The sequence below is a fragment of the Marmota flaviventris genome, chromosome 18 (assembly GCF_047511675.1).
Source record: "Marmota flaviventris isolate mMarFla1 chromosome 18, mMarFla1.hap1, whole genome shotgun sequence".
Classification (NCBI taxonomy): Eukaryota; Metazoa; Chordata; class Mammalia; order Rodentia; family Sciuridae; genus Marmota; species Marmota flaviventris.
In genome coordinates this window covers 26,323,011-26,340,361 of record NC_092515.1, presented here as the reverse complement: position 1 = coordinate 26,340,361, position 17,351 = coordinate 26,323,011, and positions in this window count along the sequence as shown.

The window sequence follows — 17,351 nt, the reverse complement described above, 5'->3', positions numbered from 1 at the left end:
ACTCTAAACATAACCCTAGCCCTAACCCTAATCCTAAACCTAGACCTAATCCTAACTGTAACCATAGCCCAAATCCCAGCTCAAACTCTATACATTACCTTAAACATAACCTTGATCCTAATGCTGACCCAAGCCCTAATATAACCCTAAACCTAACTGTAGCCCTGATTCTAACCATAACCCTCACCCTAGACCTAACACTAGCTCAAACCCTAACACTTACCCTTAAACTAACCCTAACACTAAACCTAGTCCTATCCCTAACCCTAGCCAAAGTCCTAACCTTAATCCAAGCCCTAACACTAGCAATAACCCTATTCATTACCCTAAACATAAGCCTAACCCAAATGCTAACCCTAGGCCTAAAACTAACCCCATGGCTAACACTAACCCTATACATTACTCTAAACCTAACCTGAACCCTAATCCTAACCCTATACATTACTCTAACCCTAACCATAACCATAACACTAATTTGAGCCCTAACCCTAAATCTTAACCTAACCAAACCCTGAACCAGAATCTGGCCCTAATAATAAACCTAGTTCTAAACCTGACCCTTACCCTAAACCTAACCCTTGCAATAGACTTAGACATAAATCTAACCCTAACACTATCCCTAACCATAATGCTAGAACTGATATTAGCCCTATCCCTAATTCTAGACTTAACCCTAACATAAATCCTAGCCCTCATCCTAGTCCTAAACTGAGCCTTAATCCTAACCTGAAACCTCACCCTATCCCTATCCCTAATTTTAACCCTCGATCTAGCTGTTAACCTAGCTATAACCCCATTCTTTCCCCTAAAACTAACCATAACACTCACACTAACCTTACCCTAGCCCTAACCATAGGCCTAACCCTAATAGTAATGCTAACGCTAATCCCAGCCCTAATTTAGTGCTAACCCTAACCAAACCCCTAAGTCTAGCCCTAAGATTAAATCTAACTCTCACCCTAGCCCTATTTCTATTTCTAACCCTATCCATTACCATAACCTTAACATTAGCCCTAACCTTAGCCCTAACCCTAGCCATAGCCCTAACCCTAGATCTTACCATAACTCTAAATTTAACCCTAATCTTAAGCCTAAACTTCACCCTACCACTAGCTGAACAGTATCGCTAATAATAAAACTAACCCTAACACTAGCCCTAGCCCTAAAACAAAACTGAGCCATTGTCCTAAACTTACACCTTAACCTAAACAAATCCCTAACCATACAATTAGCAATAACACTAGCTCTAATTCGAGTCCTAGGCCTAAAACTAACCCTTACCCAAAATCTTATCCAAACACTAACCCTAGCTCTGAATATCACCCTAAACCTAAAGTTAATGCTAACACTAGACCTAGCCCAAACCCTAACCCTAAAACTAACCCTAATCATAACCCTAGTTCTTATATTAGTCATAGCCCTAACTGTAGCCCTAACCCTAACACAAAAATAACCCTAATGTGAGCCCTAACACTAGATTAATTCTAACTCTAACCCTAGACCTAACCCTAACCCTAATCCTACCCCTAATCCTAGCTCTAACCCTAACCCTTTTCCTAATCCAAATCCTATCCATAATGCTAACCCAAGTCCTAATCCTAATCCATAGCCTAAACCAAACCCTAAACCTAGTACTAGTTCTAACCAAAGCCCTCATTGTAGATCTAACCCTAACCCAAAACATAACCCTAACTGTCACTATTATTCTGACCCTAACACTAATTATAGGTCTCAACCTGACCCTTACCCTAAACTGAACCCTGAAACTAGCCCTACAAGTAATCTTTTACCTAAACCTAAGCCTATCACTAGCCCTAGACTAAACCTAATCCTAAATCTAGTGATAACTCTAGCTCTAGACCCAAACAAAAACTTAGTCCTAGCCCTATAAATAACATTAACCTAAAGAAAACACTAATGCTACCCCCTAAACCTAAATATAGTCCTAATTCTGGCTTTCACCCTAAACCTAACTCTAACCTGAACACTGACCTAACATTAACACTAAACCTAGCTGTAAACCTCACCCTAAACCAAAAACTAAACTTAACACTAGACCTAGCCATAATCCTAAACCTAAAACTACCCTAATTACACCCTAGATCTTACATTACCTATAGCACTAACTCTAGGCCTAAAGCTAACACAAAATCTAGCCCTAATCCAAAGTCTAAACCTACCTTAAGCATAACCTAAACCCTAACCCTAATCTTAATCCTCACCCTAACCCTCACCTTAGTCCTAACACTAGCTCAAATCCTAACTCTTACCCTAAACCCAGTATTAAATCTTGCCCTAAATCTAAAATTAACCCTAAAACTAACCTTACATCTAACCCAATCTATTACCATAAACGTAACCCTAACCCTAATGATAACCCTAGCCCTAACCCTAAACCTGACCCTGACTATAACCATAACCCTAACCCTAGAAAAACACAAAACCTAAACCTCACCCTAGGACTAACTCTAGCTCAAAACCTAACCTTTACCCTAAACCTAACCCTAACACTATGCTAAGGTAGGATTTCTAGCACTAATCCAAACCCTAGCCCTAACTATAGCCATAATACAAATACTAACCCTATCCCTAGACCTAAACCTAGTCTTAATTCTGGCTGTAACCCTAACTCTAACTCTAACCTGAACACTGACCTTGCATTTAACAGTAAACCTATCTCTAAACCTGAGCCTAAGCAAATATCTAAACCTAACATTAGACCTAGCCATAGCCCTAACTATAAAACAAGCTATAATCATTACCCTAGCTCTTATGTGACCCACAGCTCTAACCCTAGGCCTAAACCTAACACAAATCCTACAGGAAATTCTAGACCTAAACCTAGCTCTAAGCGTAATCATAGCCTTAATCCTATCCTAACCCTTGATTAGACTTAACCAAAGCTAAAAGCCTAACCCTTAGCCTAAACATAAACCTATGCCTATCCCTAAATAAAACTCTAACCCTAGTCCTAATACTAACCATAACTCTAGCCCTAAACCTAGCTCTAAATCTACCCATTACCCTAAACGTAACCCTAACTCTATTGATAACCCTAGACCTAAAACTAACCCCATACTTAACCAGAAAACTAACCCTAGACCCAACCCTAAACCTCACAATCACCATAGACCTAAGCCTAGCTCAAACCCTAAACCTTACCATAAATGTAAACATAACCATAGTCCTAAACCTAAGCCTAAACCTCAATCTAACATTAACTGTAAACCTATACCTACATATAACTATATCCATTAATCTAAAACTAACCCTACCCCTAATGATGATGCTAGCCCTAATCCTAAATCTATCCCTAACCATCCTGTAATCTTATCCCTAGACCTAATACTAACATAACCCTCACCCTAGCCCTATCCCTAGATCAAAACTTAACCCTTATGGTAAACATAACCATAAACCTAACCCTAGTTTTAACCCTAGCCTAAACCCTAACTCAAGACCTATTCCTAACCATAACCCTAGCCCTAACCTTAGCTCTAACAGTATCCATTATCCTAACCATTACCCTTATCCTAATGCTAATGTAGGGCTAACACTAACCCTATTGCTAACCCTAACCAAAACGCTATCAATTACACAAAAACTAACCCTAACCCTAACCCTAACACAAGATCTATTCCTAACCATATCCCTAGCCCTAACCTTAGTTCTAACCCTATCAATTATCCTAACAATTACCCTTAGCCTAATGCTAACCCTAGGCATAACACCAACTATATCATAAACCCTAACAATATCAATTACCCTAAACCTAAACCTAAACGCTAACCTCAACTAAACTCTAACCCTGATCCAGACCATAATAATTTCCCTAGCTCTAAACTTTAACCTTACCCTAAATCTAACCCTTACACTTGATCTAGCCATAAATATAATCATAAAACTATCCTCAAACATAACCCTAGAGCTGACATTAGCCCTAGCCCTGATTCTAGCCCTAACCCTAACAAAAATTCAAGTCCAATCCAAGCCATAAACCTAACCTTAATCCTAACCTTAACCCTAACCCTAGCCCTAACCATAATACTAACCCTAGCCCTAATCTTAGCCATAATTTTGCCCTATCCCTAACCCTAACCCTAGACCTAACAATAACTCTAAATCTCACACTATCCTATCACTAGTTCTAACCCTGTCCCTTACCATAACCATAACCAAAGCCCTAAACCTAGTTCTAAATCTTGCCATATCCATAGCTCTAACACTTATCTTGGATAAAAATCTCACTCTAAATCTAACCCTAACCTGAAGCCTAAGCCTAACCCTAACACTTGCCCTAACCCTAACATTAATCCTAAAACTCGCCCTAACCTTAGCCCTAGCGCTAAAACAAAACCGAGCCATAGCTCTAACCCTAACCCTTAAACTACCTAAACCCTAATATTACATCTACCCCTAACCCTAGCCATGATTCAAGATTTAAGCTGAACCCTAAAACTAACCCTGGCCCTTACTCTGACACGAACACTAACCCTAGCTCTAAACATCACCCTAACCCTAACACTAAACCTAGCCCTAATCATAATGCTAAATTACCCTAATTGTAACACTTGTACTTACATTAGCTGTAATCCTAACCCTAGCACTACCTTAACCCAAAACCTAGCCCTAGTCCGAGCTTTAACCCTAACCCTAACCCTAACACTAGCCCTAATCATAACCATAACCCTAGCCCTAAACCTTGCTCTAACCCTATCCACTATCATAACCATAACCATAACCCTAATGCTAACCCTAGGCCTATACCCAATGCTATCTGTAATCCTATCCTTCCCATTTCACTATCTAACATGAACCCTAAGACTAAGCCTATCATTACCCTAACCCTAACCTTAACGCTATTTCTATCCCTACTTATAAGCCTTAACCTATCCCAAACCCTAACCAAGACCTTGACCTTATTAATAACCCTACCCCTAATCCTGACCCTAACCCTAAACCTAAACCTTACACTAGACGTAGTCATAATACTAACCCTAAAACTATCTTTATACATAATTCTACATCTAAATTTACCCATATTTCTAATTCTAGCCCTAACCCTAAAACAAACCCGAGCCCTCATCCTAGCCCTAAACCTAGGCTTAATCAACATCCTAACCCTAACCATAGTACTAATCCTAATTTTAAACACCATTCTACCTCTAAACCCAGCTATAACACCATCTGTTACCATAAACTTAATCTTAAATCTAACCCTAACTCTATGCTTAAACTGAATACTAACCTTAACCCTAATCCTAGCCCTAATTTAGCCCTATCCCTAACACTAACCCTAACCTTAGCCTGAAGACTAAGTCTAATTCTCAAACTAGCCCTATTGCTAGTTCTAAACCTATCCCTTACCATTACCTTAACCCTATCCCTAACCCTAGCTATAATGCTTGCCATATTTTTAGTCCTAGCCCTAACCCTATATCTAACTCTAACTCTAAGTCTAACCCTAAACCTAAGCCTAAGCCTAACCCTAACACTAACAATAACCCTAACCCTAATGCTAATCTCGAAAAAATAGCACTAACACTAACCCTAGCAGTAAAACAAAACCTAGCAATAGCCCTATCCCTAAACCTTAACTTAAACCGAACACTAACATTACACCAATATTTAACCCTAGCCTTAATTCGAGTCCTAACAGTAACCTCAAAACTAACCCTGACCCTGACTCATATCCTAAACTCACCCTAGCTCTAAACACCATCCTAAACTTAAACCAAAACGTAACAGTAACTATAGCCCTGATTTGAGTCCTAACCCTAACCCTGACCCTCACTCTTATTGTAACACTAAACATAGCTCTAAATATCACCCTAACCTTAAACCTAACCCTAACACTAGACTTACCACTAAACTTAACCATAAAACTAACCCTAATTGTAACCCTAGTTCTTACATTAGCAATTGCCCTAACCCTAGCCCTCACCCTAACACAAAACTAGCCCTATTCTGAGCCCTAAATCTAGCTTTAACCTAACCCTAACACTAAATCTAGCCCTAACCCTAACTCTAACCCTATCCTTTACCCTAAGTAAAACCCTAACACTAATGGCAACCCTAGACCTATCCCTAACACCCTAGCCCTCATTCTATCCCTAAACCTAGTCTTAATCATAACTCTAATGAAACCCTATCCCGAACCCTAATTCTAACCTTCACCCTAGCCCTAAACCTAGCTCTAACTCCATCGCTTACACTAAACCTAATTCTAAGCATAAACTAACTGAAGGTCTAAACATAAACATAAACCTAGCCCTATTCCTAGCCCTAATTAAGCCCTATACCTAACCCAAACCCTAAGCCTAGCCCTAAAACTGACTCTCACGTTCGCCCTAGCCCTGTATCTTGCTCTAACCCTATCCCTTACAATAACCCTAATCCGAGCCATAAATCTAGATCTAATGCTAGCCCTATCCTTAGCCCTAGACCTATCCCTAGATCTAATCCTTACTCTAAATCTAACTCTAACCCTAAACTTAAACCTAACACTAACGCTAGCCCTAAACCTAACACTAATCCTAAAACTAGCACTAACCATAGCCTTAGCCCTAAAACAAAAGTGAGCCATAGCCCTAACTTTAAAACTTAAACTAAAATGTAACCCTACACCTAGCCCTAATTCTAGCCATAATTCGAATCCAGAACCTAACCCTAAAACTTCCCCTGACCTTGAATTTGACCCTTACAGTAAATCTAGCTCTAAACATCACCCTAACCCTAACCCCAACACTAACATTACACCTAGTTCTAACCGTAATCCTATAACTAGCCCAAATCATAACCCTAGTCCATACATTGGCTGAAACTTTAAACCTAGCCCTAACTCTAACCAAAACCTAGCTTTAAACTGAGACCTAACCCTAGCTTTAATCCTTACACTAACTCTAACACTAGCCCTAACCTTAACCCTAAACATAGCCCTAACCCTAGCTCTAATCCTATCCCTTACCCTAAGTTAACCCTAACCCTAATGCTAACAGTAGTCTTAACCCTAATCCTTACTTTAACCCAAACCCTAACTCTATTAGTAGTCCTAAACTTAGCCCTCATTCTAGATCTAACCATAATCCAAACTGACACTTATTCTGACCCTAAAAGTAACTGTAGTTCTAAACCTGACCCTAACCCTAAACTGAACACTAACACTAGCTTGAGCAATAAACCTATACCTAAACCTAACCCTAACACTAGCCCTAACCCTAACCCTAACCCTAGCACTAATCCTATCCCTTACCCTAAGTCAAAACCGCTATCCGTAATGCTAATCCTAGCCCTAACCCTAATCATTAGCGTAACACAAATCCTAACTTTATTACTAGTCCTAACACTAGCCATCATTCTAGTTATAAACCAAACACTAACCCTACCCCTGACCCTTATTCTGACCATAACCATAAACCAAACCCTAACACTAGCCCTACCCGTAAACATATACCTAAACCTAAACCTAACACTAGCACTAGACATAAACCTAATCCTAAATCTAGCCATATCTCTTACCAAAAACTAAGCAAAAACCTATCCCTATCCCTAATGATAACCCTTAAATTAACCCAAACACTAACCCTACATCTAAACCTAACCAATCCTAATTTAGGCTCTATCCCTAACCCTAATCCTAATCCAAATACAGACCCTGACACTAACATTAACTTAGCTACAATACTGACCCTTACCAAAAACATAAACCTAACACTAGACCTAGCTATAACCCTAACCATAAACCTAGTCCTTATATACCCATAGCCGTAACCCTCGCTCTAAACCTAACAAAAAATCTAGCCCTAATCTTAGACCTAAACTTAGCCCTAAGCATAACCCTAACGCTAACCATATCCCTCATGCTAATCCTAACCCTCACCTTAAACCTAAACCTAGCTAAAACCCTTACCCTAAACTTAAACATAACCCTAGACCTATCCCTAAACCTAACACCAACCCTAGCCCTAATAATAATTTTAATACTAGCCCTAATACTATCTCTAAAATTATCCATTTAAATAAACCTAACCTTAAACCTAATGATAACCCTAGCTCTAACTCTAACTGTAAACCTAATCCTATACCTAACCCTAAACCTAACCCTCATCAGAGCCCTAACCCTAGATCAAACCCTAAACTATACTCTAACCCTAACCCTAGCCCAAACCCCAGCACTAACCCTAAACCTAAAACTACCCCAAACCCTAACCCAACATCTAATCTTATCCATTAACCTAACTCTAAAGGTAACCTTAGTCCTAACCCTAACATTAACACTAACCTTAATTGTAAATCTAACCCTAAACATAAAACTAAATCTAACTATCACCGTGGCACTAACCCTAGTTCAAAATCTAACCTATATTCTAAACCTAACCCAAACACTAACCCTAGCTCTAGTCCTAATCCTAACCCTAACACTAGCCCTAAGCCTAACCAAAATGTTAGCCCTAATCATAGCTCTAATGCTATCCATTACACTAACAATAACCATATCCCAAATGCTAACCCTAGACCTAACCCTAACCCTATAACTAACCCTAAACATAAACATTATCCTAATCTTAACCTGAATCTTATACATAAACCTATCCATAACCCTAACCTAACTCTAACCTTAATCCTAATTTCAGCCCTAACCCTAAAATTTAACCAAACCCATGACCGAAACCTGAAGCTGACCTTAAAAAACACCTAATTCTAAACATGATCCTTACCCTAAACCTAACCTTTATACAAAAACTAGCCATGAAACTAACCCTATAACTATCCCTAGCCATAATCCTAAATCTGACATTATCCCTATCCTGAAAATTTGCGCTAAATGTAACAAAAACCCTACCCCTCATCCTAACACCAAATCTAGCCTTAATCCTAACCCAATCGCAAACCTATCACTAAACCTAATTCTAATCTTCTCCCTAGCCGTAAACCTAGCTATGACCCCATCTCTTCCCCTAAACCTAACCCTATACATAGCCCTAACATTAGGCCTAACCCTAACACTAATCCTAGACCTATTCCTAGGCCTAGTTTAGCCCTAACACTAACCCTAACCCTAGCCTTAATACTAAATCTAACTATCGCCTAGCCCTATTTCTAGTTCTAAACCTATCTCTTACCATAACCTTATCCTTAGACCTAAAACATAACCGAGCTATAGCACTAACCCTAATCTTTAACTTAAACCAAATCCTAACCCTACATCTAGTCCTAAGCCTACCTCTAATTCAAGTCCTATCCCTAACCTAAAAATAACCCTGAACATGGCTCTGAACCTAACACTAACCCTAGCTCAAAACATCACCCTAAACTTAAACCTAACCCTAAAACTAGACTTAGCCCTAACTGTAACCCTAAAATTAGCCCTAATCATAAACCTAGTTCTTACATAAGCCATATCACTAATATTAGCCCTAAAAAAACCCAAAACCTAACCATAAACTGAGCCCAAACCCTAGATTTAACCTAATCTGTAATGCTAAATGTAGCTCTAACACTTACCTAAACCTAATCCTAACTTTAATCCTTACACTAACCCTAAACCTAACCCTAAACCTAGCCCTAACCCTACACAAAACCCTTGCCCTAACCCTAGCTCTAACCCTATCCAATACCCTAACCAGAAACCTAACCCTAATGCTACCCCTCAGCCTAACCCTAACACATTCCCTAACCCTAACCTATCTATTATCAAAAAAAAAAAAAAAAAAAAATCTAACCCTAAAGTTAACCTAATACTAGACCTAGACATAACAATAACCCTAAAACTAGCCCTAATTGTAACCCTAGTTTTTACATTAGTCATAGACCTAAGGCTAACAAAACCTAGCCCTAATCTGAGCCCTAACACTAGCTTTAATTCTAACCCTAGCACTAATTCTAACCCTCACCCTAAGCCTAGCCATAACCCTAGCCCTAAAACTAGCACTAACCCTGTCCCTTATTCTAAGCCAAAATCAAACCTTAAAGCTACCTAGTTTTGACCTAATCCTTAGCCTAACCCAAACCCTAACTCTATTACTAGTCCTAACACTGTCTCTCAATCTAGCTCTATCCCTATCCAAAACCCTAAATCTATACCTGACCCTTATTCTGATCCTAATACTAACCATAGGTCTAAATCTGACCCTAACCCAAAACCGACCCCCAACATTGGCGCTACCTGTAACCCTATACCTATATCTAACCCTAACACTAGACCTAGATCTACGCCTAATCCTTCATCTACCGATAACCCTAGCCCTAAACAAAAACCTAGCTCTAGCCCTAACAATAACCCTTAACCTAACCCAAACACTAACTCTACACCTAGACCTAACCCTAGTCCTAATGCTGGATCTAATCATAAAACAAACCCTAACCCTCAAACTGACCCTTACCCTAACAGAAACCCTAGCTCAAAACCTTTTCCTAACCGAAAACCTAACCCTAAACTAGACCTACTCATATCACTAATGCTAAACACAGCCATAATCACAAGCCAAACACTACCTCTAACTCTATCCATTACCCTAACCATAACCCTAACCCTAATGCTAACCCTAGCGCTAACCCTAACTCTGACTCGAACCCTAAATTACATCCAGTGCTAATCCTAGCTCAATCCCTAACCCTTAAATATAATATAACCCTAACACTAACCCTTGGCCTAAACCTATCCCCATCCTTAACCCTAGCCCTAATCCTAACCTTAACCCTAGTCATAACTCTAGCTCTAACCCTACCCATTACCAAAACCCTAACACTAAACCCAATGATAAACCTATCCGTAACCCTAAATCTACCCTAAAATTAACCCTAGACATAGCCATAAACCTAAACCTTGTCATAGACCTAACCCTAGCTCAAACCCTAACTATTACCATAAACCTAAACCTACACCTATCCCTAACACTGCCCTTAAGCTGAAACCTAATTCTAACCTTAACCCTAACCCGACATCAAACCCTATCCAATACCCTAAACCTAATGATAACCCTAGCCCTAATCCTAACACTAACATTGACCCTAACCATAACTATAATATAGGCCTAACCCTAAACCTAACATTTGCTCTAGTGCTAACCCTAGCTCAAACCCTAAACCGTACCCTAAACCTAAACCTAATGCTACCCCTGGGCCTAACCCTAACCCTAACTCAAGCCCAAATACTAACCATAACCCTTGCCCTAACCCAAGTTCTAACCCTCTCCATTACCATAAACCTAACCCCTACCCTAATGCTAAACCTAGGCCTAAACCTAACCCTTTCACTAACTCTGACCCTATCAATTACCCTACACCTAACCTGAACCCTAAACCTAACCCTATCATACCATATCCCTAACCCTAATGCTAATATGAGATCTAATTCTATACCCTAACCTAAACCAAACCCAAAACATGATTCTAACCCTAATAATACCCCCAGCTCTAACCTCACCATTAACATAGACCTAGCTATAAATTTAACCCTCAGTCTATCCCTAACCATAACCCTAGACCTGACACAAGCCCTAGCCCTAATTCATGCCATAAACCTGAAACAAACCCTAGCCCTCATTCTAGCCCTAAATGTAGCTTTATTACTAACCCAAAACATAATCCTAGCCCTAACCATAATTCTAACCTTTGACCTAGCCCTAACACTAGTTATAACCCCATCCCTTCCCCTAAACCTAACCCTATTTCTAAACCTAAACCTAAGCCTAAAACTAGGCCTAAAACTAGGCCTAACCCTAGCAAAAACCCTAGACCTAATCCTAGCCCTAATTTAGCCCTAAAACTAACCTAACCCTAGACCTAAGACTAACTCTAACTCTCGCCCTAGTCCTATTCCTAGTTCTAACCTCAACACTTACCATAACGCTAAAATTTGCCCTAAACTTAGCCCTAACCCAAGCCCTAGCCCTAAACCTACATCTAATCCTAACTCTAAATGTAACCCTAACCCTAAGCCTAAATCTCCCATTAACAAAAGCTGTAAAGCTAATACTAAAACTAGCCCTAAACAAGCCCAAGCCCTACAACAAAACAGAGCCATAGCCCTAACCCTAACATTTAACATAAACCAAACCCTAAGCCTACACCTAGCCCTAAACCTAGCTCTAATTTGAGTCCTATCCCTAACCCTAAAAGTAACCCTGATTCTTACTATGACCCTACACTAACTATAGCTTTAAACATCACCCAAAACCTAAACTGAACCCAAACACTAGACCTAGCCCTAACCCTAACCCTAAAACTAGCCCTAATCATGACCCTAGTTCTTACATTAGCTGTAGTCCTAACCCTAGCAGTAACCTAACCCCACCTATCCTAATCAGAGCCCTAACATTAGCTTTAACACTAATAATAACCGTAACCTTAGCTCTAACACTTATCCTAAATCTAATGCTAACCCTAACCCTTGCAGTAACCCAAAACCTAACACTAACCCTAGCCCTAATCCTAACAATAACCATAGCCTTAAAACTAGCTCTAATCCTATCATTATCTTAACTCTAACCCTAACCGTAATGTTAACCCTAGGATAACACTAACCCTATTCCTTACCCTAAACCTATCCATTACATTAAAACTAACCTGAACCCTAAACCTAACCATATCCATAAAACTAATCCTAATCCTAACTCTAATGCTAATTTGAGCCATAACCTTAAACATTAACCTAATACAACCTGGAATCCTGTACCTTACCCTAATAATGCCCCTAGTTCTAAACCTTACCCTAAACCTTAACTTAACCATTACACTATACCTAGCCATAATCCTAACCCTAAAACTGTCTCAAACCATAATCCTAGACCTGACACTAGCCCTAGCACTAATGAAGTCCTAACCCTAACACAAACCCTATCCCTAATCCTAGCCATAAATTTAGCTTTAATCCTAACCCTAACCCTAACACTTGCCCTAACCCTAATTTTAACCCTCACCCTAGTTCTAAAAATAGCAATAACATCATGCCTAACCATAACCATAATCCTAACCCTAGCCCTAAACCTAGGCTTAGCTTTAATACTAAACTTAGCTCTAAACCTAGCCCTAATAAAGCCCTAAACCTAACCCTATCAAACCCTAACCCTAAGACTAACTCTAACTCTTGCCCTAGCCCTATTGCAAGATCTAACCCTATCCCTTATGATAACCAGAACCCTAGTCCAAACCCTAGCAGTAACCTAGATTTAACCCTACCTCTAAATCTAACCCTAACCATAAGCCTAAACCATACCCTAACACTAGCTCTAGCCCTAACGCTAATTTGAAAACTAGCCCTAACCCTAGACCTAGCCCTGAAGCAAAACCAAGCCATAGCACTGACCCTAACACTTAACCTAAACCATAGCCTAAAACTACACCTAGCCCCAACACTAATGCTATTGAACTCCTAACTTTAACCTTAGAACTAATACTAACCCTGACTCTGACCATAGCACTGAACCTAGCTCTACACATCACCGTATCCCTAAACCTATTCCTAACACTACACCTTGCCCTAAACCTAACCCTAAAACTAGCCCTAAAATTAGCCCTAATTGTAATACCAGTTCTTACCTTTGTCATAGCCCTAAACCTAACACAAAACCTAGCCCTAATCTAAGGCCTAACCCTAGCTTTAACCCTAACCCTAAACCTGGTCCTAACCCTAACCCTATCCTTATTCCTAACCCTAGCTCTAACCCTATACCTTACCCTAAGCCAAACCCTCACCCTATTTCTACCCTAGTCCTAACCTTAATCTTAAACCTACCTCAAACACTAACTTTTTTACTAGTCCTAACCCTAGGCCTTATTCTAGCTCTAAACTTAACCCAAAACCCTAACCCTAACCCTTACCCTTATTCTGAATCTAACACTAAAGCTAGGTTTAAACCTAACCCTAAACCTTATTTGAAACTTAACACTAGCCCTACCAGTAACCCTATACGTAAACTTAACACTAACACTATCCCTAGACCTAAAACTAATTCTAAATATAGTCATAACCCTAGCCAAAGCCCTAAAAATAACCCTTAACCTAAACCAAACACTAACACTACTAATCCTAGACCTAACCCTAGTACACAATCTGGACCTAACCCTAAATCTAATCCTATCCTGAACCCTGACACTTACCCTAACAAAAACCCTAGCTCTAAACCTTATTTTAACTTAAAAACTAACCCTAAAACTCGACAAACATTAAATCTAGCCATAACCATAACTCTAACTCTTAAATTACTAATACACCTAAGAGTAGCCCTAAACCTCACACAAAACCTAGCCCTAATTTTAGCCCTAAACCTAACCCTAAGCGTAACTCTAACCCTAAACCTAGCCCTAAACCTAACACTAACACCTGTCCTAGCTCTAACCCTAGCTCAAACCCTTAACCTTACCATAAACATAACCCTAGCCCAAACCCAAAACCTCACCCTAACCCTAGACCTAATCCTAACTTTAACCATAGCACAAACCATAGCTTTAACTCTATCCACAACCTTAACCATAACACTAAACCTAATGCTAATTCTAGCCAAAGCCCTAATTCTAACCCTACCCTAGCCCTGACTGTAACCTTAACCCTCACTCCAGCCCTAACCCTACCTCAATCCCTAACCCTTAAAATTAAGATAAACCTAACTCTAAAAAAAGGCCTAACCCTAACTTAACTCTAGCCCTAATCTTGACCTGAACCATAGCCATAATCCTAGCTCAAACCCTACCCATTACCCTAACCCTAAACTTAACCTTAATGATAAAACTAGACCTAAACCTAAACATACCTGAAACATAAACATAAAACTAACTCTAGAAAGAACAACAAACCTAAACCTAATCCTAAACCTAAGGTAGCTCAAATCCTATACCTAACCCTAAATCTAATTCTAACGCTAACCTAAACTTAGCCCTAACTCTAACCTGACATCTAAACCTATTACCCTCACCCTAATGATATCCCTAGCCTTAACCCTAACACTAACCCTAACACTAAACAAGAACATAACCCTAGCACTAAACTTACTGTAGCTCAAACCCTAAACCATTCCTGAAACCTAATCCTAACTCTAAGCTTCACCCTAACCCTGACCCTAACTCTAACTCTAGCCCTTATCCCAACTATAACCCTAGCCCTAACACTAAGTCTAACCCTATAAATTACCCTAACAATATCATAATGCTAATGCTAACACTAGGCCTAACCCTAAACATATCAGAAACCAAAACCACATCCATTACTCTAAACCTAAACTGAACCCTAATCCTAACCCTATTTATGACCCTAACCCTAACTCTAACCTTAATTCTAATTCGAGCCCTAAACCTAAACCTTATCCTAACAGAAACCCAAAGCCTGACCATGACCCTAATAATATGCCTAGCTCTAAACCTGACCCTTTCCCTAATCATAACACATAAATTTGACCTAGCCATAAACCTAACCCTAAGACTCTCCCTAACTGTAAACATAGACCTGATATTAGCCATAACCCTAATTCTTGCCATAAACCTAATACAAAACCTAGCCTTCATCCTAATAATAAACCCAGCCTTAATCCTAACCCAAACCATAACCCTAGGCTTAACCATAAAGCTAATCATAAAATTAGCCCTAACCCTAACCATAGCACTAAAACAAAACTGAACAACAGGCCTAACAATAAACCATAACTTAAACCAAACAGTAGCACTACACCTAGAACTAACTCTAGCCCTAATTGAAGTCTTAATCCTAACCTTAAAAATAACCTTGACCCTGATTCGTATCCTAACACTCAACGTAGCTCTAAATGGCACCCTAAACTTAAACTAAACCCTAAAAGTAATCCTAGCTCTAATTAGAGTCCTAAACCTAACCATAAAACTAACCCTGACCTGACTCATATCCTAACACTATCTCTAGCTATAAATATCAATCTAACTTTAAACCTAACCCTAACACTGACCTACCCCTAACCTAACCCTAAAACTAAACCTAATTGTAACCCTAGTTATTATATTTGTCATTTCCCTAACCCTAGCCTTAAACATCACACAAAAACTAGTTCTAATCTGAGCCCTAAACCTAGCTTTAAACCTAACCCTAACCCTAACCCTAGCCCTAAACATTTCTAACACTATCCCTTAACCTAAGCAAAACCCTAACCCTAATGGTAACCCTAGACCTATTCCTAATTCTTAGGCTAAACAAATAATAACCCTATTAATAGTCCTAACCATAGATCTCATTCTAGCTCTAAACCTATTGAAAACCCTAAACCAAACCGTGACACTTATTCTGACCATAACAGAAACCCGAGGTCTAAACCTGACCCTAACCCTAAACCAAACTCTAACACTAGCCCTACTGATAACCTCATACCTAAACCTAACCCTACCATTATCCCTAGATCTAAACCTAATTCAAAATGTAGTTGTAACTTCACCTCTAGACCTAAACAAAAACCTAGCCATAGCCCTAACAATAATCCTTAAGCTAACCCAAACACTACACCCACCCGTAGACAAAAACCTAGTCCTAAATCTGGTTTTAACCCTAACTTTAACTCTAACCTGATCACTGATCCTGCATTTAAAACTAAACTTACCTCTAAACCTCACCCTAACCAAATCCTAAACCTAATTCTAGAACCAGCCATAACTCAAATACTAAAACAAGCCTAATCATAACCCTGGCTCTTACATTATCCATAGCCCTTACCCTAGGCCTAAAACTAAAACTACACATACAGCTAATCCAAGACCTAAACCTAGCCCTAAGTGTAACACTAACCCTAACCCTAGCCCTAACCTAACCATACCCCTCATCGTAGTCTTAACCCTAGCTCAAAGCCTATCAATTGCCCTAACCCTAAACTTATTGATAATCCTAGCCAAAACACTAACTCTAAACCTAACCCTAACCGGAAAACTGATGCTAGACATAACCCTAAATTTAACACTCGGTATAGCAATACTCTAGCTCAAACCTAAACCTAACCATTGGTCCACCCGCCTGTTTTGGTACCAGTACCATGATGTTTTTGTTACTATTACTCTGTAGTATAGTTTGAAGTCTGGTATCACTATACCGCCTGATTCACAATTCCTGCTTAGAGTTGTTTTTGCTATTCTGGGTCTTTTATTTTTCCATATGAATTTCATGATTGCTTTATCTATTTCTATAAGAAATGCCATTGGGATTTTGGTTGGCATTGCATTAAACCTATAGAGAACTTTTGGTAATATCGCCATTTTGATGATGTTAGTTCTGCCTATCCATGAACAGGGTATATTTTTCCATCTTCTAAGATCTTCTATTTCTCTCTTTAGGGTTCTGTAGTTTTCATTGTATAAGTATTTCACCTCTTTTGTTAGGTTGATTCCCAAGTATTTTATTTTATTTT